Genomic DNA, 11420 nt, shown 5'->3' on the forward strand with positions numbered 1-11420 from the left:
TTGATAAATTAAGGTTATTACCAAAAATATTCTCTACCGTCAATTTTTCCCCATGGCCCTGTTTTCCCTTCATCACCATAGATACTAGTGATTATGCTCCGTTTATGTATTTTTTTAACCGAGCAAGAATAAAAATTCACTAAGAACAAGATTGACGACAAAAGTTTTGAATTAGATGTTGGTAGGTAGGTTATTTATTAGAAAAGATAAAATTAAACAAAAAAAACGACTTTTGCACCCTGGTTTAATTTTAATCATTTAATTTTCAATTGAAGTTAAAATTTTCAATGAATGTTATTTTATGTTGGTAATCAGTAATCGCTAAAATTTAAAATAGAGCCCATTTTAAGTAGAGTAACAGACAAAATAAACCTTTGGCTTAAGTGAAAGTAAGTACTTTTTAGAGAAATATATTTGATTACTATTTTAACTTAAAAACCTTACTTGAGATTATCGTGTTGTAATAAAGTTTTCTAACAATAATTTTATTAAATATGAAAAACATTACGAGCTGTAATTGTTACTAATTAAAACAGCGTTTACTTGTAATAATAGATAATAAATTATTGAAACTGTTTAAATGGTACTAGAAAGTACGACGAATAGTTGAAATAAAACAACACAATTATTTAAATCGTCAACCGAAGCTTAAACAAAGGACAAAACTAACAATTTTATCTGTCTGTTCAAACAAAGAAGTTTTATCATCAACACCTAGCACTAATAGCGTTCATATTATTCATGTGGTGTGTAATCCGGAATTAAGAAGTCAATTATCTCCGAAGGATTACTCAAGCCATCCTAGCCATGAGTAATAAAAAAATTCTCTGGAATTAATGAATATGCAAGTGGCGGTGTAATTTGAACAGTTCCGTTTCACCGTTGAAGAATTTTTGCTGAATCTTGGGCATTAAAACAGCATACTTACCTATTAAGTGTTCTGAGAAACGAAACTGAAAAGTTTTACCTATAGAACCTTTCCGATACTTTGCGGTTAATGCAAGTAAATAAAAAAAAGTCATGATGTAGGTACAGAATGAATCAAGGAATGCAGTTAATACTGTAAGTCAAGAAGAATGTGCAGCCGCAGCAAAGAATGAAGAGAAAATTGCAGCTAACGGACATTTACGGTGTTGAAATGAAATTTCACCGTAAACAGAAATGATGATGCAGTTTTGCAGGTTGCATTCAATTTCGTATATTTTTCCACACGATGACATAATAAACTTCAACCGCCAAAATGTCGGCTAACGGTTTTCGCGTTCTTATCTGACTAAAACAGGAAGTAAAATTCGCAGCAAGCCATGGTGCGTAACAAGTCTGTTGCCATGGAAAAGTTTGGGAGTGCCAAGCGCCGAATACTTGGCCCTCATTGGTCCAACTCAATAGGGAGCCTAAAATGAGCACGAAGTAGCTACGTGGCATGCTAGAGAATAGCTATTCTAGCAGAAATTCAGCCTTGGCTGTATGATCCACTGTGAAAACATCCGCCGAGAGCGAGGCGATTTTTCGGTTACGGGCCAATCAATAGCCGAATTGTTATGCAAACGACAATTTCGGGGTGGAAGGACCCGTCTTGGTCAAGGTCAACGAGGGGCCGACCGAGCGGGGTCCAACCCCTAGACACGCCAGTTCCGCCATTTCAGAAAAACGAAATGAATCACGTTGGCTTGGCTTAAACGTTACGCGGTTACGTAACTGGGCAATTAAGCACCGGCTAAGACTAAAAATAGTCGGCGAGTTGGAAATCGAATGGATTAATAGGAGAGAGAAAAAGACTGACTGTTTGAAAAAAAGTAAGTCCAATCCGCTCCCCTGTTCACCCATTGGAGTCGTCGGTTCGGTTCGGTTACACACCATGACGTCATAGGCACAGCACGCCAGGACGTGGCCGAATTCCGTACACACAGCACAAGAAAACGGAAACCGGGCGCAAAATGGCGGATGCGGAAGTCCAAACTAGGCCAACTTGTTAACGAGCGCGTCTCCAAGATATATTTTCGCGACCGTTCGGACAACTGAAGCACACACACTGACAGTTTCTGCAAGATTAAGAAGCGCGGGGTTTTTACACATCACACTAGGCCTTGCGAGGAGTGGGGGGGCGGCTTTCGCCGTCCTATTGGCCGGCCGGGCCCCCCACCCCTCCCTCGCGTACTATTAGACTGTGACGCAATGCGCACACGTTGCCACTTCCTATTATACGGGAAAGTTTCCCCTCCTGGACGGGAGGGAGGGTTACTGAACTGTTCCTATCTCTCTCGCACCGACACACGTGGCAGTTCGATGACCTCGACACACGTGTACTTTGTGCTGCGGATTGCGCAATGCAATCTGACGCGGAATGCGGACGAAACGCGAAAAGTTGCGCCAAAAACGCGAAAAACTTTTTTTTGCCACTGGAAAAGTTCAAATAAAAACGAACTTTCACGGGGAAAATGGAACAAAAGATGCTAGGAGGAGAGTACGCTCGCTTTCAAGTATTGATCAGCCTAGTTCGGGTGGCCTCGACGGCGATCGGGGCCCAAAACTAGGTCACCAGGCGCATACACGTGCCAGGCTTTCGGCCTTGGCTTACATGATAGGCGATAATCCAGAGTTTGAACGAACAATGAAAGTAGCAAGGCTGGCACGATTTGGGCGAAAAGGCGCCAAACTGGAGGAATGGGCGAGAATAGTTTTTTTTGGGACGAATAGTTACCTTATTACGGCCCTGGGGCCGGAGCTGCAAAGGCGAATCCGTGACAGTTTGTGACTGAAATTTTTTTGAAACACTAGGCACAAGGGGAAGCACACGAGCGCAGCTCTCGCTGTCACTTTTACAACTGTTACTGGGTAGTAAAACGCGGGCAGCACGAACACGTAAAATACATGAAGGATTATCATCGATCCTTCCAGTGTTGCCAGCTCGGGAAAATCAAATTCACCAGATGCAAGCTGAAAAGTTGCCAGATTTATGGCTATTTTCAACATACCTATCACAAGTTTTCGTTTAAATTAAATGGGTGGAAGCTTTCATGGGCGCCGACTTTTTAAAATTTTAAATTAAATTGGCGTTTTTTATAAATTAAACCTTCGGATTTTAGTTTTTGATTTATTAAAAAAAAACTGAAAGTAACTACGTATCGTTTTTATTTTGTGAAGCGAAAACTAAAAAAAACACGTTTTAAATTCGGACTTTCTTCGAGCATTTTTTGTCATCGTCATCGTATTTTCCAAGGCGTTCTTGATTTCAGAGTTAAAAAAATCAACTTTGGTTTTTCTTATGGAAGCCGTATTTTTGAAAAGTGTTTTTATTTCTGATTACAATGATGTATTGCATGATATGATCAAACATTGCATATTGATCAAAATGCGAAGTCTGCGTTGGAAAAAACACCGACAATTTTGTTTTTAAACAAACTAGATTTTTGAAGTGTAATTGAATTTGGATTTGGAAGTTTTACATTTCCGCCATGTTTACTTACTTAAAAACTAACATGATAAGCATGATAAGAAGTTTATTCTTCCTAAAACAATACAAGACGAAATTATAAAAATTCTGCTCGCATATTAGGAGCCGGTTTACAGAAAATTTTAATTGCAATTAAATTTTAATCGCGATTAACTTGACATTTGTCAATGCATTTTAAATGGCAACTAGAACTGTCAAATATGGTTTGTTAAACAAAATTTTTGTCGTTTATTTCGAAAGCACTCTTTAAAAAATGCTTTTTTTTAATTAATGCAAATAATTGAGCTGTTTCCATGACAACTCATATAAGAGTTAATGCCAAGAACACAAAACAAAAAAACAAGTATAGTTCCAGTTATCGAAAATTTGCATTTTTTTATTTATTTTACGACAAGTGCTTAAATGTTGTTTTATGAAAAAAAAATGAAAAATAAAAAAATAAAAAAATGTCACTACGTTCAAAGTATGAAAGTATGGTAGAAGATAAAGTTCGACTGAGCAATGGATATTTCGATCTAGGGTTCGATTAAAACGGTTCGAATTATAAAGTAATTCGATTTATCAAAGTTAGAAGTTATTGAAGTTATAAATAATAAGATCTCACAGCAGGTTCGACTTATCAAAGTTCGACTGTACTATTTGGCTGATGATGGCGATTTATTGCCGAAACTTGTCTCGACGACAGTAAAGAATTAATCTCGGCATTAATTTTAAAGTGGGGGTGTAATTTAGTTCTCTTCAAACATTTCAATTATTACCAAATCCCCTTCGAGATACTAAATGGATCAAATTCATCTCGGCTTCGCCTCGTTAAAAATTACGTCGTGAATGGAAAGAAAGACTATTCCTAACTAACTGCACACAAAATTTTGTAAAGAATTTCTTTATCGGATGTAACACAAAAATGTATTTTTCAAATATTTTAACATGTTTTAATCGTTAAATGCTCGTAAATTATAAAATAAAAAAATACGAATTTTTCTCGAAATATTGTCAATCCCAATGAATTTGTTTTAGAATTTTTCTATACCTACTTCCTTTCTGTTATATTTTTCCAATCAATAACTAATCAGTTTTTGTTCTTTCCACATGCGTGTGAATTTTTTCTTATAACATGAGATCGAAAATGTCTTGAATTAGAGCAGGATACATATGCGAAATTTTGGCCACATGTCAAAAACTGCTAGAAAGGAATTTAAAAATAATTTTGAAAAATTGATTCCTTACATAAACATTAAAAGCTTACATTGTAGATTCAAGGCTTGCTATGATTCAGTACAGTGGTAATAAATCTATTGTTAAATAAATGGATGAAATACTTGATTTCATGATTTTTTTTTCTAAAAAATCTCCAAAAATAGCATGAAAGGCCCCAGAGCTTATGAAATTTCCCCATACCTGGCAACACTGCCTTTGCTTCTTTCAGCAGCAGCGCCTATTGGCACGCAACTTGCAGCGCAGCGCTCCGCGCAGTAATTTACCGCGGCATATACGAAGGGTATAATTCGCAAGTAGGGTCACAGTCTCACCGTAAGCACATTTTCAAAGTTTAACGTGTGGCCGTTAGACTGTTCGTTATTTGCATTAAATCAATAGAAAGGAACGTTCACATTCTAATACGAATCTAGTTCAAGGGATACAGAAATATGCCAGCTTAATTTTGTTTTTATTGGAGACTGTGAAAGGTTTTTGGATGGTCTGATTAATGCTAATAATTATTTTAGCTCCGGACTTGTTCAGCGCGTTTTTCACTTTCGTTGTTTTTGGCCGCTCGGCTAATTCGAATAATTTTATTCTGCGGTGGCCTTGAACATTGGAAAGAGAATTCAAAATCAAAAACAATTAAACATTTGTAAGGGATTCTGAGTTAAAATTTGTTTCAAATTAATTTTATTGCTGCATTTTTTGAAGCAACGTTTAAAACAGCAAAACTAGTTTAATTTTTGAATTTTCACTTGAAATATAATACACAGTAGAATTCCCAAAGTTATTAAAATTGACAGTCTCAAAGTACGGCACGTAATAGTAATATATCAACATAATCACTACCAAAAAGTTAATAAATTACCGTGAGAACGTTCATTAAAATAAATTGGAGTTCTTAAAATGAACGTTTATGCATATAGCGGCTGTTCTGAATTTTGCTTCCTCTTGCAAAACACCAGCAAAAAATCTTCTATACTGAGAAAGTTAATTTCTTATTGTAATTATTGTTATAATACACAGTCGCTGTAGATATACCTAGTTAAATAATTTTAAAAAATGCCGTCAGTTTTAATCAAGTAATAAGTCTTTTGGGCAGCAGAATTTTTCGTTGTGAGAAAAATTTGGAAAAATGTTGACCTTCGAATTAATAAAACATCACAAAATATCTGTTTTCTGCAGTCATGTGGTCAATTTTTTGTTAGTTTCAATTCAATATCAACATCTTGTCAAACAGCTGCCAGCGGTGGTTTATTAAAAACCCGCAGCGAACGAATGAACGAAGAATTCAGCTTGTGATTTAATTATTTCCTAATGTTAATTTAAATGCCAACGATCATATTTAAAAAAAAAAGAAAAAATTGAACAATTTGTGAAATGGAAAATTAACAACCACAACCACTACCTGTTAATGTATGCATTATTAGTGGCACTTTTAAATTTATCACTGAAATAGAAAGTCGCATAGTTTATCAAATACCACAGAAATTCGATTTTGTATTCAGAAATTTAATTTACATTCTATTTTTGTGATTCGATGTATGGTACAGTGGATACCAACCAACTAAAGATAATATCTTTAAACTAAAATTGGTAGGTAATAGCCGTTTTAAGTGCTGTGTTGAGTTACACTCACAGGGCACTGAACTTTTTATAGAGGCTCGCGTTCCCAACCATTGCCCGTCACACTTTCACTCATCTCGACTTTTTACCATGACTTTTTCCTAAATTATGATATATAATTACACACCTATATTATATTATGGCAAGCACAATTAGAAATAATCGCCAACATCCCAATTTCTAAGCCGATCGTCTCCTAATTGGCTGTATTTTATGGCCCAAATGGTTGTTACCGGTTTTTACATATCATTAATTATGTAAAAGACCATTTAAGCAAGAGAGACATCTGCTTTTCTAAAATTATTTAAATTTTGTAAGTAAAAAAAACATTGAAAATTTTGAGATGTTTGTAATATTTTTTTCACAAAAGTGAACTCGAGTAATTAAGATTTATTCTCATAATTTGTCTTTTTAAAAGTAGATAGAGAATGGCAAGACAAATCAATTAAACAAAGTTTATGTCAATCAAATATGCATAGTTTTCCCAAAAAATCCCAAATTTTGAGAACCACTGAAGTAGAATTATAAAAATTTGCGTAATTTTTAATATTATTGACAAAACACCAGAGGTAATTAACTTCTTGTCCACTACATTATTTTTCTATTTCAATTTGTGATTTATTATTAAATTTTACAAAAAAAACAAAAAAAAGTTTTTCGCCTGGATCGGGATTCGAATCTCCTACACAAATGAACATGTTCGCCACCATTTTGAAAAATTTTCAAAACGCCCATGCGCCGCCATCTCCACTTTGTTTAGTAAAAAATTAACTGCTAATAAACTACCATAAGTCACACAGTGGCTCTCAACAGGTGGGTTAAAAAAATTCTGAAAAAAGTACGCCCTTTTTGGAAAAATGATATAAAGGTTTTTAACCCACATACAAAATATTGCTAAGCCATTCCTTGTATAATTAAAATTAATTATAATTAAAAATAGAATTATCAAAAAAATTATAAATATTAATTTATCGATATTTTATGATTTATAGTGTTAATTTTTTCTAGTCACTTAATATTAATTTATGTATTGTTATAAAAAATAAATAAAATAAAAAAAATTCGTCCCTTGGTACGTCCTTGAAATTAGTTTCTCGTAGTTTATTAACGTTAATATTAACAAAAGATATCAGAGATTTTGAAAGTTGTTGAATTTTGTCTGCTAGAAAAATATTAAATGAGCCTAGGTAAAAAAATCACTTTGTGTTTAAAAATAAACTCATACATTTCAAAACAAATTAAACATTTTGTGTGACCTTCACCCTTTTTACAGCAGAGTTTTTTAGTTTTGGAGAGAGTTTTGTTAATTATGTTCGAGCCTATTTTATGAAAAAAAGTCACACGAATACATTTTGCTTTCCTTTCGAATCATCAAAATTTCATCACGTCCTCAGTGAAGATAATTTATTGTTTGTCATCGACAGTGCTTTTCTCTCTCAAGAGGGATTGCCTTTTCGTGTACATTTTCACTTTCAATGATCAACTTGACACAATTATAAACACACAAGTGGTGAGACTATCAAACCGCCACTTAACTACAATTTTAATAATTATTACTCCAATGAAGGAATTATTTACGATGTTGTTTGTAATTAAAATAGTTTTGAAACTTGGGGTCTATTAATTAAATAAACAAAGAAAGTGAAAATTTATTACATCAATTCCAATTGGAAATGAAATCTCTGTGCGTTCATGGTTCACGTACAGAGTTAATTAAGATAAAACGAAATATGTGGGCAATTAGCACTATTGTGTTTTTTTAGTCTCGAATGTCGCTCTTCGTGTTTATCATTCACTTTCATCCACTAATTTGTTCCAGCTCCAATATTGATCGCTCTCGCTCTTTGTCCACTTTTTCAAATAAATTCCATTTTGTGTTGAATCAAGAATAAGTCGGGTTTTGTTGTCAAGGCTTCAATAAACGTGATGAAATGATGAAAAGCGGTGCATTGTCTCACTGTGTCACTACCATCAGATATAGTTTATGTGTTATTGTTTGTACAGCCCACTCTCGTAAGGGAAGAGCTATTAATAGTGTGGCAAATGGGGTCACTGGGTCAATCAATGCTCTCGGCGTCCCGGCGCCTGCAATGGGCGCGTCCGACGCCAATTGGGCCACCTATTGATCCCAACAGCCCCACGTGCGACCAAGTTCTTAGTAGAACACCGCACCAACAACACTCTGCGCTCCTGAATCTGCACTCTGCAGGTTTAATGCGATATCCCGTACAGATACTGCGGAGCCGCTGTGATCAATGCTGTTTACCTAATCTTTATTCGCGTTTTATCTCCGCAGAGTCGAACGCTTAGCGAGGGAGCCAATGGTAAAATCGATGTTGTTTGGAAAAATGCTGGCGATTTTTTTATTTACAAATACACAAAACATCATATTTATGTAACTTGTTTCGTTGAAATTAGTGGCGTCCATTGCCACCTCTGCCTGTGACAAAATAAACTTCGAAAAAGGACAATTTTTATTGACAAATAAATTAACGGAAATTGCCCCTCTTATGACCCTTCAAATGAACTGCTATATGCAGTTGAACTGCTCGAAAAATGTTAGGGGTATTGGTGTTTTAAATTTTAATATACACTGCTGCACAATAGTTAATCTATCAATGTTTGAGCATTGGAATTTGATAAAAACAAATCAGTAAATATGTATCTGCTTTTAACTTCGTTCTTTTTATCAGTCGATTTTCTCAAAAATTCACTAATATCCTTAACTTTTTTCAGTCAGTTTTTTTAATTAAATAGCAAATTCAGTTCTAGCACAAGTTCCCTAAAAATGTAAAATCGTTCTGAAAATTATTAAAATAAAAAACCTGAAAAAGTTTTTTGTAATGTCACCAAAATATACACTGGGGTTTTATTTTCTAAATTATATATTAAAAAATCATTCTGTATTTATTAAAAAGATTCTGTTTTACAAAAAACCTGGCCATTTTTATAATTTTTTATATTTTTTTTTGTCTTTAACTTTTTTCCAAGACTACTCAAGCTTTTCCTGTTATTACTGATGACTCGTGAATTTTTTATATCTTTAAACTTCTGAAAAATTCTTAAAACCAAGTCATTAACGAAACAATTAACAGTTAAAGAAGTCTAATTATTCAAACATAGAACAAATTCTATCAATATCAAAAAACAAATTACTAATAATATGCATCTGTTTTTAACTTCATTCTTATTATCAGTCGATTTTCTCTAAAATTCAGTAATATCCTTAACTTTTTTCAGTCAGTTTTTTGAATTAAATAGCAAATCCAATTCTAGCACAAGTTTCCTAAAAATGTAAAATCGTTCTGAAAATTATTAAAATAAAAAACCTGAAAAAGTTTTTTGTAATGTCACCAAAACATACACTGGAGTTTTATTTTCTAAATTATATATTAAAAAATCATACTGTATTTATTAACAATATTTTGTTTTACAAAAAAACCTAGCTATTTTTATAATTTTTTCTTTTTTTTTGTCTTTGACTTTTTTCAAAGACTACTCAAGCTTTTCCTGTTGTTACTGATGACTCGTGAATTTTTTATATCTTTAAACTTCTGAAAACTTGTTAAAACAAAGTCATTAACGAAACAATTAACAGTTAAAGAAGTCTAATTATTCAAACATAGAACAAATTCTATCAATATCAAAAAACAAATCACTAATAATATGGATCTGTTTTTAACTTAATTTGTTTATCAGTTGATTTTCTCTAAAATTCAATAATATCCTTAACTTTTTTTCAGTCAGTTTTTCGAATGAAATAGCAAATCCAGTTCTAGCGCAAGTTTTCTAAAAATGTAAAATCGTTCTGAAAATTATATTTAAAAACCTGAAAAAGTTCTTTGTAATGTTACCAAAACATGCACTAGAGTTTTATTTTCTAAATTATATATTAAAAAATCATCCTGTGTTTATTAAAAAGTTTTTGCTTTTCGAAAAACCTAGCCATTTTTATAATTGTTTTTTTTGTCTTTGACTTTTTTCAAAGACTACTCAAGCTTTTTCTACTATTACAGGATTATTCGTGAATTTTTTATATCTTGAAACTACTAAAAACTTTTTAAAACTCATTAAGTCATTAACCAAATAATTAACAGTTAAAGAAATCTAATTATTCTAACATCAACCAAATTCTGTTAATGTTTGAGCATTGGAATCTAATAAAAACAAATCAGTAAATATGTATCTGCTTTTAACTTCATTATTCTTATTATATTCTTATTTTTATAAGTGAATCCTTTATTTTCTAAATTAACTTTTAAAAAATCATGTTTAATAAGAAGTTTTTGTTTTTCAAAAAACTTTTCCATTTTTGCCATTTTTTCTTTTTTCTTGTCTCTGACTTTTTTCAAAGACTACTCAGGCTTCTTCTACAATTACAGATTTTTCGTGAATTTTTTATATCTAAGAACTACTAAAAACTTTTTAAAACTCATTAAGTAATTAAAATTTGATCAATAATTGATTAAAAAAAAATCCGAATATTTATTACCAATTTTTTTAATCTAAAATTTAGCCCATATGTATTAAATACTGGTTGAAATAGTTTCGTTGTCCCAAACGTGTGCGTAAAAAATCCTGAAATCTCGCCTTGCTTTATGAAAAATTGAAATCCCGTCGAAAAGCTCATCGGGTCTATTTTTCAGCCCAGGCCCCAGAGACTGAAAATAGCTGACATTTCCCCTAAAGTTGAAAAAATATCAGATGCTGCGTGAGGGCGAGAGAAATGGAAATGTCACTTGAGGATGAACAATAAGAGGTTCATAACGTTTTTGTTTGTTATTAGATGGTAAAGGAGCCGGCATTTATGACACGAGTACAAATGGCTTTTTAAAAAAACGTGGAGAAAATTTCGCAAGGGTGTGAGCGTGGGAAAGATTTTTATAGACGCTGGAATATCTCAATTTTATGGCGTGGATGATACAGTGGAATAGAAAGGGAGAAGAAAATTGGAAAATGGTGAAAGAGAAAGTAACGGTTCCTTTGTTTGCTCGCGCGCTGAGTCGCAGGTGCAGCGGAATATAAATATTTTTATTTGTTCATTTAACCCTTGCTGGGACGCAAGGGTGGTTGTTACGAATTCAGGGGCGCTGGCTGATTGTAGATAAACTATTGATTTGAATAAATAAATAAATAAATA

At 33.2% G+C, this 11420-nt stretch overlaps 1 long non-coding RNA gene and 1 other non-coding gene across 2 annotated transcripts; one reads left to right on the forward strand and one right to left on the reverse strand.

Moving 5' to 3' along the window:
• Nucleotides 1-1747: 1747 nt before the first annotated feature.
• Mir14 (microRNA mir-14) lies at nucleotides 1748-1834 on the reverse strand. The gene has a single exon (NR_036283.1). It is a non-coding gene; the product is annotated as a microRNA mir-14 (primary transcript).
• Nucleotides 1835-7597: 5763 nt separating this feature from the next.
• On the forward strand, nucleotides 7598-11420 carry LOC107397485 (uncharacterized). The gene is made up of 2 exons (XR_001574565.2): nucleotides 7598-8604; nucleotides 10927-11420. It is a non-coding gene; the product is annotated as an uncharacterized LOC107397485 (long non-coding RNA).

The sequence above is a fragment of the Tribolium castaneum genome, chromosome 1, assembly GCF_031307605.1.
Source record: "Tribolium castaneum strain GA2 chromosome 1, icTriCast1.1, whole genome shotgun sequence".
Taxonomy (NCBI): Eukaryota; Metazoa; Arthropoda; class Insecta; order Coleoptera; family Tenebrionidae; genus Tribolium; species Tribolium castaneum.